We start from the raw sequence: 12094 nt of genomic DNA, 5'->3' as shown, positions 1-12094 counted from the left end.
TTCCTTGGCTTATGGCTGCATCTCCCTAGTCTTCATGGCCAACATCTTCATATCACTCTCTGCTCCCTCTTCACACTGTCTTCTCCTCTGTGTGTGTCAAATCTCTCTTTGCCTTTAGGACCCACCTTGATAACCCAGGATAATTACCCCACCTCGAGATCCTTAAGTCTGCCAAGACCCTTTTCCCAAATAATGTCAATTTACAGGTTCTCAGGACTACAGCCTGATATCTCTGGAGGTCATTATTCAGCCTACTACAGTCTGCCCTCTGGCCCTCAAAGATTCATGTTCATGCCCCGTGCGAAATACATTCACCCCATTTCAACATTCCGAAAGACTCAACCCATTACAGCATTTACTCAAGTCTAAAATCTTATCTAAATATCATTGGCTTAAAACTAGAGTAACTCTTTTTTTATGTTTGTGTGAGATCATGATAATGTAATGGAGATTGAAACATGTCACACGCATTGGGATAAGGTTAGGGGCAGGAAATTCTTTCATAGGAAATGTATGAGTTGGCTGTAATGAAATAGTGGGTGCAGCACTTGTACCCATAGAAATAAAATTGCTATTAGTAAAGTCTTAAAAATAAAAGCAACTGTGTAAATGTCTGGAATACAAAGTTTATGAAATGCTCCTAAAAAATAAATTTTTGTAGGAGTATTTGTCATGATGATGTTAGTATACTCAGCTAAGAAGAAAAGGCAAATGGTCCAGCTGCATATTTAACATGAAAGCCAGATACGAGTTCTGCTTCTCCTTCAGTTAAGTCAAAGGGAGATCAACTAGTTTCTTTTAAAGTTGAAATAAATCTTATTATGGTAAATGGCCACGATGGGAAAATTAATAGTAAATATTCTTGAGTAACTATAACGCTGAATACTATAAATGACCCACTTATTAATATAACTGATAATAAAATGATTGTTGAAATTGCTTCATATGAAATTGTACAACTGCTCCTAATGTACTAGTTTAAGGTATATTTTGAATTTGAAGCTCATCCTGATCTTAGGCTGGTGTATACAGGCAGGCTTGGTATTGATAGAAGAAATAATATCTATGTTTATCTTAAATAGTGGATATGGTATAGGTAAGGGAATTCATATTATTGTTAATATTAAGGTAAACAATAGAATTAATGTGATGATAAGTATTGATATAGAGGAAGTTCCTGGTTATAATGATTCTTTAATAAATAATTTTACAGATTTGGCAATTGGTTATAGTAGTCAATATGTGACAATAGTATTAGTTCCCTTTCAAAGTTGTGTATATCCTAAAACTTTTTGTACAATTAATATTAAGAATGCTATGACTAATTAGATAGGAATAACTAACAATAGGTGATTAATAATGAACATATTGTTAAGAAGAAGAGTTGCACCTCTGATTATAAACCTTTAAGTTTTACACAATTGCCAGGTTCTGCCAACTTAACAAGCCCTATTTTGGGGCAGGGCTGGTGTTTATTAGTTAGATTAAGATGACATCATCAATTTAATATAAAGTGCTTTTGAAAGGTTGGCCTTACTTCTGCTGTCCTTTCTTTTGAATAGAAGCCTGTCAGGAATGGTATACCTGTCAGTGCTAGTCTTCCAATATTTAGGGAAGATGCAGTAAAATGCAGAGCTTTAAATAATCCTCCTATTTTTTGAAGATCTTGCTCATCATTTAAATCATGACTAACAGATCCAGAGCATAAAAATAATATAGCTTTAAAGAACGATTATGTACAGATATTTTTAAATACTAAGTATGATTAATTTATGCCACTAGTTATGATTATTAAGCCTAGTTGACATAAAATTGAGAAAGCAATAATTTTTTTCTTATTTTTTACTGAGGTATAATTGACATATACTGTTATATTAGTTTCAGGTGTACAACATAATAATTCAATATTTGTATATATTGCAAAATGATCACCATAATAAGTGTAGTTAACATCCGTCACCATACATAGTTAAAATATTCTTTTTCTTGGGATGAGAACTTTTAAGATCTACTTTCTTTGCAATTTTCAAATATGCAATACAGTATTAATAACTATAGTCATCATGCATCATTACATCCCCATGACATTTATTTTATAACTAGAAGTTTGTACCATTTGACTCCCTTCACCCATTTCATCCATCCACCACTCACCACCTCTGGCAACCACCAAATTTTTCTCTGTATCTCTGAGCACTGTTGTTTTTTTATTTTTTAGATTCCACCTATAAGTGAGGTCATATGGTATTTGTCTTTCTCTGTCTGACTCATTTCACTTAGCATAATGCTTTCAAGGTCCATCCATGGTGTTGCAAGTGGCAAGATTTCCTTCTTTTTTATTGCTGAATAGTAAATTATGTACATATTCCTATATATATGATATTGCATACGATATATACAATTATTTTATATTATATAGTACAGTATATAATAATATTATATATATAATATTCTATTATATATATATGCCACATTTTCTTTATCCATTCGTCTCTTGATGGACACTTAGGTTGTTTTCATGTCTTGGCTATTGTAAATAATGCTGCAATGAACATGGGAGTGCATGTATCTTTTCAAGTTAATGTTTTTGTTTTCTTCAGATAAATACTGAAAAGTGGAATTGCTGGATCATGTGGTAGTTCTACTTTTAATTTTTTGAGGAACTTCCATACTGTTTTCCATAGCTGTTGCACCAATTTACCTTCCCATCAACAGTGTGCAAGTGTTCCCTTTTCTCCACATCCTTGCCAATGCTTATTTCTTATCTTTTTGGTAATACCCATTCTAACAGGTGCAAGATGATAGCTCATTGTGGTTTTGATTTGCATTTCCCTGATAATTAGTGATGTTGAGCACATTTTCATGTATCTGTTGGCCATCTGTATGTCTTCTTTGGAAAAAATGTCTATTCAGATCCTCTGCTCACTTTTTAATCATATTATTTGGGGGCCGGCCCTGTGGCATAGCAGTTAAGTGCGCCCGCCCTGCTGTTGGCGGCCCAGGTTCGGATCCTGGGCGTGCACCGACGCACCGCTTGTCAGGCCATGCTGAGGCAGCATCCCACATAAAGTAGAGGAAGATGGGCATGGATGTTAGCTCAGAGCCAGTCTTCCTCAGCAAAAATAAAAGGATTGGCATGGATGTTAGCTCAGGGCTGATCTTCCTCACAAAAAAAAATAATAAAAAAATCAGATTGTTTGGGTTTTTATGCTACTGAGTTGTATGAGTTCTTTATATATTTTGGATATTAACCCCTTAGCAGATATGATTTCCAAATACTTTCTCCCATTTGGTATGGTTCCTTTTCATTTCATCGATGCTTTTGTGTTTGATGTAGTCCCATTTGTTTTTGTTTTTTTTTGCTTCTGTTGTCTTTGCTTTTGATGTCAAATCCAAAAAATCATCATCACATGATGTCAAGGAGCTTAACTCCTCTGTTTTCTTCTAAGATTTTTATGGTTGCAGGTTTTAGTTTCCGGTCTTTAATCCGTTTTGAGTTAATTTTTGTGTATTGTGTAAGATAGTGGTCCAATTTCATTCTTTTGCATGTGGCTGCCCAGCTTTCCCAACATCATTTATTGAAGAAACTGTCCTTTCCCCATTTTATATTCTTGGCTCCTTTGTTGTAAATTAATTGGCCATAAATGTATGGGTTTATATCTGGGCTCTCGATTCTGTCCCATTGATCTATGTGTCTGGTGTTATGCCAATACCACATTGTTTTGATTAGCATAGCTTTGTAATATAGTTTGAAATCAAGGAGCATGATGCCTCCAGCTTTGTTCTTCATTCCTAAGATTGCTTTGGCTATTCGGGGTCTTTTGTGGTTCCATACAAATTTTAGGATTATTTGTTCTATTTCTGTGAAAAATGCCATTGGAATTTTGATAGGTATTGCATTGAAAATGTAGATTGCTTTGGATAGTGGGCACATTTTCACAATGTTAATTCTTTCGATCCATGAGCATGGAATATCTTTCTATTTATTTGTGTTTTCTTCAATTTCTTTCATCCATGTCTTATAGTTTTCAGTGTGCATATCTTTCACCTCCTTGGTTAAATTTATGCCTAGGTATTTTATTCTTTTTAATGGGATTGTTTTCTTCATTTCTCTTTCTGCTAGTTCATTATTATTGTATAAAGTGCAACTCTTTGTATATTGATTTTGTATCTTGCAATTTTACTGAATTTGTATATTAGTTCTAACAGTCTTTTGGTGGAGTCTTTAAGGTTGTCTACATATAATAGCGTGTTATCTGCAAATACTGACGGTTTTATTTCTTCCTTTCTAGTTTGGACTTTTTTATTTTTTCTTGCCTAACTGTCCTGGCTAGGACTTCCGATACTATTTGAATAAAAGTGGTGAGAGTGGGCATCTTTGTCTTGTTCCTGATCTTAGAGGAAAAACATTAAGCTTTTCACTGTTGAGTAGGATATTAGCTGTTGGCTTGTCATATATGGCTTTTATTGTGTTAAGCTATGTCCCCTCTATACCCACCTTATTGAGAGTTTTTATCATAAATGGATGTTGAATTTTGTCAAATGCTCTTTCTGCATCTATTGAGATGATCATATGATTTCTATCCTTCATTTTATTAACTTGGTGTATCACATTGGTTGATTTGTGGATGTTGAATCATCCTTGCATCCCTGGAATAAATCCCGCTTGATCATGATGAACAATATTTTTAATGTATTGTTGAATTCAGTTTGCTAATATTTTCGTTGGAAATTTTTTGCATCTATGCTCATCAGGGATACTGGCCCGTAATTCCCTTTTCTTGGGGTATCTTGTCTGGTTTTGGTATCAGGGTAATGCTGGCCTCATAAAATGAGTTTGGAAGTGTTCTCTCCTCTTGTATGTTTTGGACGAGTTTAAGAATGATTGGTAATAATTTTTCCTTAGATGTTTAGTATTAATTCTTCCTTAAGAGTTTGGTATAATTCACCAGTGAAGTCATCTGGTCCTGGACTTTCGTTTGTTGGGAGGTCTTTGATTACTGGTTCAATCTCCTTGCTAGTAATCGGTCTGTTCAGATTTCTTATTTCTTCATGATGCAGTGTTGGTAGGTTGTATGTTTCTAGGAATTTATCTATTTATTCTAGGTTGTCCAATTTATTGGCATATAATTGTTCATAGCAGTCTCTTATGATCCTTTGTATTTGTGTGATATCAGTTATAATGTCTCCTTTTTCATTTCTGATTTTATTTCATTCCTCTCTTTTTTTCGTGGTAAGTCTAGACAAAAGTTTGTCCAGAGAAAGTACCGATATTTAAAATATCATTTAGAAGTCAAGATGGCGGCATAGGCGGACTCTGAACTCACCTCCTCCTGCAGACACAGCCAATGTACAAATACTCATGGAAAAATTACCATGAGACAGAACTGAAAACTGGATAAGAGGAACTCCTGCAACAAAGGACAACCCTAATTGAGGTGGAAGAGGCAGAAACTCCCTTCTGGAGAGAAAAAACGCCGCCTTCACAAGCCGCCAGCTTCACGGCCACCCGGGAGCAGCCCAAGGTATGCAGCGTCCCTGGAGGCGTGGGGCCCTGAGCTGGGCAGCTCCCCCACTGTGGGCATTTTGTGGACCCAGCACAATCGAGATGAGTGGCATAATATGTGACTTTGCCTGCTACTAAAACATTGGGGAGTACCCCCAGAAAACCTGGTTCACAAAGAAGTTAAAACCGGCTCTTAAAGGGCCTGCATGCAAACTCGCCCATTTCAGAAAGCATCCTAAAATCACCAGAAAGAAAGGTGCATAGTGCTTTGGTGAAAAGACACTCACCTGATAGGCCCTGAGTGCATCTCAGTGAGAGGTGAGACCTCTCCAGGGACTGGAACATTGGCGGTAGCCATTGCTGTGGCCTGGTGTGGGCATGCTGACACAGACGCCATTGGAGTTCTCCCTGGGGTCTGCTAGCCCAGGTCTGCCCCACCTACTAGACCACCAATTTAATCCAGCTCAGCCAGGACAGGCAGCCCACCCTAGAGACTGGCCCCACCCAACAACAAGCCCTCAGGCAACTTGTGGGACTGCATAGATTGGTGACTGAATTCTCTGCAGCCTGGCAACTGAGCCGACATTGATGGGTGCAGCGTACACAAGGAGCGGGTGGATAGTGTGGGGCGGTGGTGGAGTGTGTGGGGCTCCCGCCATGGAGAGACTGGGTCCACTTCGGGGGGTCGGGGTGCACACACGGGGCAGGACTGCGTTGACTCTGTGTGTGGACCTGTGGGCAGCAGGGGTTGTCAGCTGCAGAAGACTTGTGCTTCTCAAAGACCCACATAGGGGGTTTACACCACCTTCCAAAGCCTGAAACAATTGGGTGCTCCTGTGCCTGAGGCCAGCCCCACACAGCTGCAATCCTCAGAGAGCTGACAAGAGACCTAAAGGCTGGAGGCTTACAGCAATTGTAAGCCCCTGAGCCTAACAACCTGCCACGCTGGGGGCCTACTCACTTAAAAGAAATACTGCAACACAAATGTGGTATTAGAACTTGCAGCCAACTGTGCTGGGGCACCCCACACATGATAAGGAGACTGAAGGACCCACAACAACTACAAACAGCTGAGCCTTACAACAGCTGACCAGGAACATAACTCGGCCTACCTGGGCGTATACAGGGAAAGCAAACAGACCACAACAGAAGGACACATGTAGCCCACATAGGGGTCACCCCTGGAACATTGAGAACTGAGGGAAGCACACTGCAGGACTCCTAAGACATCACTTGTATAAGGTCACCTATCCAAGAGCAGGAGACATAGCTGAACTACCTAATACATAGACACAAGTACAGGGAAAGAGGCGAAATGAGGAGGCAAAGGAATACTTTCAAAGTAAGGGAACAGCACAAAACTCCAGAAAAGGAACTAAGTGAAACAGAAATGAGCAACTTACCCGACAGGGAGTTCAAACTAAGAGTGTTAAGGATGCTCACTGATGTGGGGAGAAGAATAGATGAACTCAGTGAGAATGTCAACAAAGAAATGGAAGATACAAAAAAGAACCAATCAGAAATGAAGAATACGATACTGGAAATGAAAAATTCGCTAGAGGGACTCAAAATCAGAGTAGAGGTTACAGAAGAACGGATCTGTGAGCTGGACGAAAGACTAGAAGAAATTACCCAAGCTGAACAGGTAAAAGAGAAAAGAATTAAAAAGAGTGAGGACGGTCTAAGAGACCTCTGGGACAACATCAAGCACACTAACATCCATGTTATGGGTGTCCCGGAAAGAGAAGAGCGAGACAAAGGGGCAGAGAATCTATTTCAAGAAATAATAGATGAAAACTTCCCTAACCTAAGGAAGGAAGCAGATATCCATGTACAGGAATCACAGAGAGCCCCAAACAAGATAAACCCAAAGAGGCCCACAACAAGACACATCGTAATCAAAATGTCTAGAATTAAAGATAAAGAAAGAATCCTAAAAGCTGCCAGAGGAAGACAAGTTACATACAAAGGAAACCTCATGAGGCTATCAGCTGACTTCTCAGCAGAAAACTTACAGGCTAGAAGAGAGTGGCAAGATATATTTAAGGTGCTAAAAGGAAAAAACTTAGAGCCAAGAATACTCTACCCAGCAAGATTATCATTCAAAATGGAAGGAGAGATCAAAAATTTCCCAGACAAGCAAAAATTAAAGGAGTTTGTCATCAAGAAACCAGTGCTACAAGAAATGTTAAAGGGACTGATTTAAGGGGAAAAGAGAAGACCACAAATAGGAAAAATTATCTATTTCCATGATAAGAGGGCAATGGAAACAATTGCAGAAAACAGTGGTTACATATGATATCAAAAACATACAATGAGGGAGGAGGGGAGTTAAAGAGTAGAGCTTTCAGACAGAGGTCAAACTAAAGAGACAATCAATTCTGTATAGAAGGAGAAAGGAACAGAGAAGGACGACTAAAACACTGAGAAAAAAAGTTAAAAAATGGCAGAAAGTACATACTTATCAATAGCTACTTTAAACGTCAATGGACTAAATGTCCCAATTAAAAGGCATAGGGTGGCTGATTGGATAAAACTCCAAGACCCATATATATGCTGCATACAAGAGACACACTTCAGACCTAAAGACACTCACAAACTGAAAGTGAAGGGATGGAAAAAGATATTCCACGCAAATGGCAATGAAAAGAAAAGTAGGGTAGCAGTATTCATATCAGACAAAATAGACTTTAAAACAAAAACTGTAAAAAGAGACAAAGAAGGGCATTACATAATGATCAAGGGAACAATTCAACAAGAGGATATAACACCTGTAAATATCTATGCACCCAATGTAGGTGCACCTAAATATATAAACCAATTGTTAACAGACATAAAAAGAGAAATAGTAACACAATAATAGTAGGGGACTTTAACACTTAACTTACAACAATGGATAGATCATCCAAACAGAAGATCAATAAGGAAACATTGGCCTTAAACGACACACTAGAACAGATGGACCTAGTAGATATATACAGAGCATTCCATCCAAAAACCAAAGAATACACGTTCTTTTCAAATGCACATGGAACATTCTCCAGGATTGATCACATATTAGGCCACAAAACAAGTCTCCATAAATTTAAGAAGAATGAAATAATACCAAGCATCTTTTCTGACCACAGCGGTATGAAACTAGAAATCAACTATGGGAAGAAATTCAGAAAAGCCACAAATACGTGGAGATTTAACAAAATGCTAGTGAACAACGACTGGGTCAGCGAGGAAATCAAAGAAGAAATCAAAAAATACCTGGAGACAAATGAAAATGAAAATACGACATGCCTTTATTTATGGGGTACAGCAAAAGCGGTTCTAAGAGGGAAGTTTATAGCGATACAGGCCTATCTCAACAAACAAGAAAAATCTCAAATAAGCAATCTAACAATGCACCTAAAGGAATTGGGAAAGGAAGACCAAACAAGGCCCATAGTCAGTAGAAGAAGGGAAATAATAAAAATAAGAGCAGAAATAAATGAAATAGAGACTAAAACAACAATAGAAAAAATTAATAAAACCCAGAGCTGGTTCTTTGAAAAGATCAACCAAATTGACAAACATTTGGCTAGACTCACCAAGAAAAAAAGAGAGAAGGCAAAAACAAGTAAAATCAGAAATGAAAAAGGAGAAATTATAACAGACACATCAGAAATACAAAAGATTATAAGACAATACTATGAAAAGCTATATGCCAACCAATTCGACAATCTGGAAGAAAGGGATAAATTCTTAGAATCATACAACCTTCCATAACTGGATCAAGAAGATGTAGAGAATTTGAATAGACCAATCACCAGTAAGGAGATCAAAACAGTAATCACAAACCTCCCCAAAAATAAAAGTCCAGGACCAGACGGCTTCCCTGGTGAATTCTACCAAACATTCAAAGAAGACTTAATACCTATCATTCTCAAACTCTTCCAAAAAATTGAGGAGGGGGGGAAGCTCCCTAACTCATTCTACAAAGCCGACATTACCCTGATACCAAAACCAGACAAGGACAACACAAAAAACGAAAATTACAGGCCAATATCACTGATGAACATCGATGCAAAAATCCTCAACAAAATACCAGCAAATCGCATACAACAATCGTTAAAAGATTATCCACCATGATCAAGTGGGATTTATTCCACGTATGCAGGGATGGTTCAACATTCGCAAATCAATCAACGTAATACATCACATTAATAAAATGAAGAATAAAAATCACATGATCATGTCAATAGATGCAAAGACAGCATTTGACAAGATACAATATACATTTATGATAAAAACCCTGAATAAAATGGGGATAGAAGGAAAGTACCTCAACATCATAAAGGCCATATATGACAAACTCACAGCTAATATCATCCTCAATGGTGAAAAACTGAAAGCTATCCCTCTAAGAACAGGAACCAGTCAAAGATGCCCACTGTCACCACTCCTGTTTAACATAGTACTGGAAGTCCTAGCCAGAGCAATCAGGCAATAGAAAGAAATGAAAGGGATCCAAATTGGAAAGGAAGAAGTGAAACTGTCACTATTTGCAGATGACAAGATTTTATATACAGAAAACCCTAAAGAATGCACCAGAAAACTTTTAGAAGTAATAAACGAATACGGTAAAGTTGTAGGATACAAAATCAACATACAAATCTCAGTTGCATTTCTATACACTAACAATGAAGTAGCAGAAATAGAAATTAAGAGTACAATCCCATTTACAATTGCAACAAAAAGAATAAAATACCTAGGAGTAAACTTAACCAAAGAGGTGAAAGAGCTGTACACCGAAAACTATAAAACATTGCTAAAAGAAATTGAAGAAGACACAAAGAAATGGAAAGATAATTCCGTGCTCTTGGATTGGAAGAATTAACATAGTTAAGATGTCCATACTTCCTAAAGCAATCTATAGATTCAATGCAATCCCTGTGAAAGTTCCAACAACATTTTTCACAGAAATAGAACAAAGAATCCTAAAATTTATATGGAACAACAAAAGACCCCGAATAGCTAAAGGAGTCCTGAGAAAAAAGAACAAAGCTGGAGGCATCACACTCCCTGATTTCAAAATAGACTACAAAGCTATAGTAACCAAAACAGCATGATACTGGCACAAAAACAGACACACAGATCAATGGAATAGAACCGAAAGCCCAGAAATAAACCCGCACTTCTATGGACAGCTAATCTTTGACAAAGGAGCCAAGAACACACAATGGAAAAAAGAAAGTCTCTTCAACAAATGTTGTTGGGAAAACTGGATAGCCATATGAAAAATAATGAAAGTAGACCCTTACCTTACACCATACACAAAAATTAACTCCAAATGGATTAAAGACTTGAATGTAAGACCTGAAACTATGAAACTTCTAGAAGAAAACATAGGCAATACGTTCTTCGACATCGGTCTTAGCAACATATTTTCAAGCACCATGTGTGACTGGGCAAGAGAAACAATAGAAAAAATAAACAAATGGGACTACATCCAACTAAAAAGCTTCTGCACAGCAAAGGAAATGATCAACAAAACGAAAAGACAACCTAACAATTGGGAGAAGATATTTGCAAACCATACGTCGGATAAAGGGTTAATCTCTAAAACATATAAAGAACACATGCATCTCAGCAACAAAAAAACAACCCAGTTAAAAAATGGGCAAAAGACGTGAACAAACATTTCTCCAAAGAAGATATACAGATGGCCAACAGACACATGAAAAGATGTTCAAAATCATTAACTGTCAGGCAAATGCAAATCAAAACTACAATGAGATATCACCTCATGTCCGTCAGAATGGCTATAACTAACAAGACAGGAAATAACATGTGATGGAGAGGATGTGGAGAGAAGGGAACTCTCATACACTGCTGGTAGGAGTGCAAACTGGTGCAGCCACTATGGAAAACAGTATGGAGATTTCTCAAAAAATCGAGGATAGAACTACCATATGATCCAGCTATTCCACTGCTGGGTATTTTCCGAAGAACTTGAAAACACCAGTGCATAAAGATACATGCACCGCTGTGTTCATTGCAGTGTTATTCACAATAGCCAAGACTTGGAAGCAACCTAAGTTCCCATCAAGGGACGAATGGATAAAGAAGATGTGGTATATATACACAATGGAATACTACTCAGACATAAGAAACGATGAAATCCAGCCATTTGTGACAACATGGATGGACATTGAGGGTATTATGCAAAGTGAAATAAGTCAGAGGGAGAAGGTCAAATACCGTATGATTTCCTTCATTAAGTAGTAGATAATAACAACAATAAACAAACACATGGAGACAGAGATTTGATTGGTGGTTACCAGAGGCTAAGGGAGGAGGGAGGAGGGCGAAAGGGATAATTTGGCACGTGTGTGTGGTGATGGGTTGTAATTAGTATTTGGGTGGTGAACATGATGTAATCTATGCAGAAATAGAAGTATGATGATGTACACCTGAAATTTATACAATGTTATAAACCAATGTGACTGCAATAAACAAAAAATTAAAAATAAATAAATAAATAAAATATCATTTAGTGTTTAAGAACAGGTTGCATTAAACAATGTTTACGGGCTCCCAATCAGAGTGTAAATGCTT

The 12094-nt window shown here is 37.5% G+C and overlaps 1 pseudogene; it reads right to left on the bottom strand.

Moving 5' to 3' along the window:
* Window positions 1-12094, bottom strand: part of LOC147914053 (cytochrome P450 4X1-like) — a 197003-nt pseudogene that overhangs the window by 86749 nt on the left and 98160 nt on the right.

The sequence above is a fragment of the Ceratotherium simum genome, chromosome 22 (assembly GCF_057802395.1).
Source record: "Ceratotherium simum simum isolate JZ-2026a chromosome 22, ASM5780239v1, whole genome shotgun sequence".
Classification (NCBI taxonomy): Eukaryota; Metazoa; Chordata; class Mammalia; order Perissodactyla; family Rhinocerotidae; genus Ceratotherium; species Ceratotherium simum.
The sequence above is the reverse complement of the archived record's forward strand: the minus strand, read 5'-3'. Positions and strand labels throughout refer to the sequence as shown.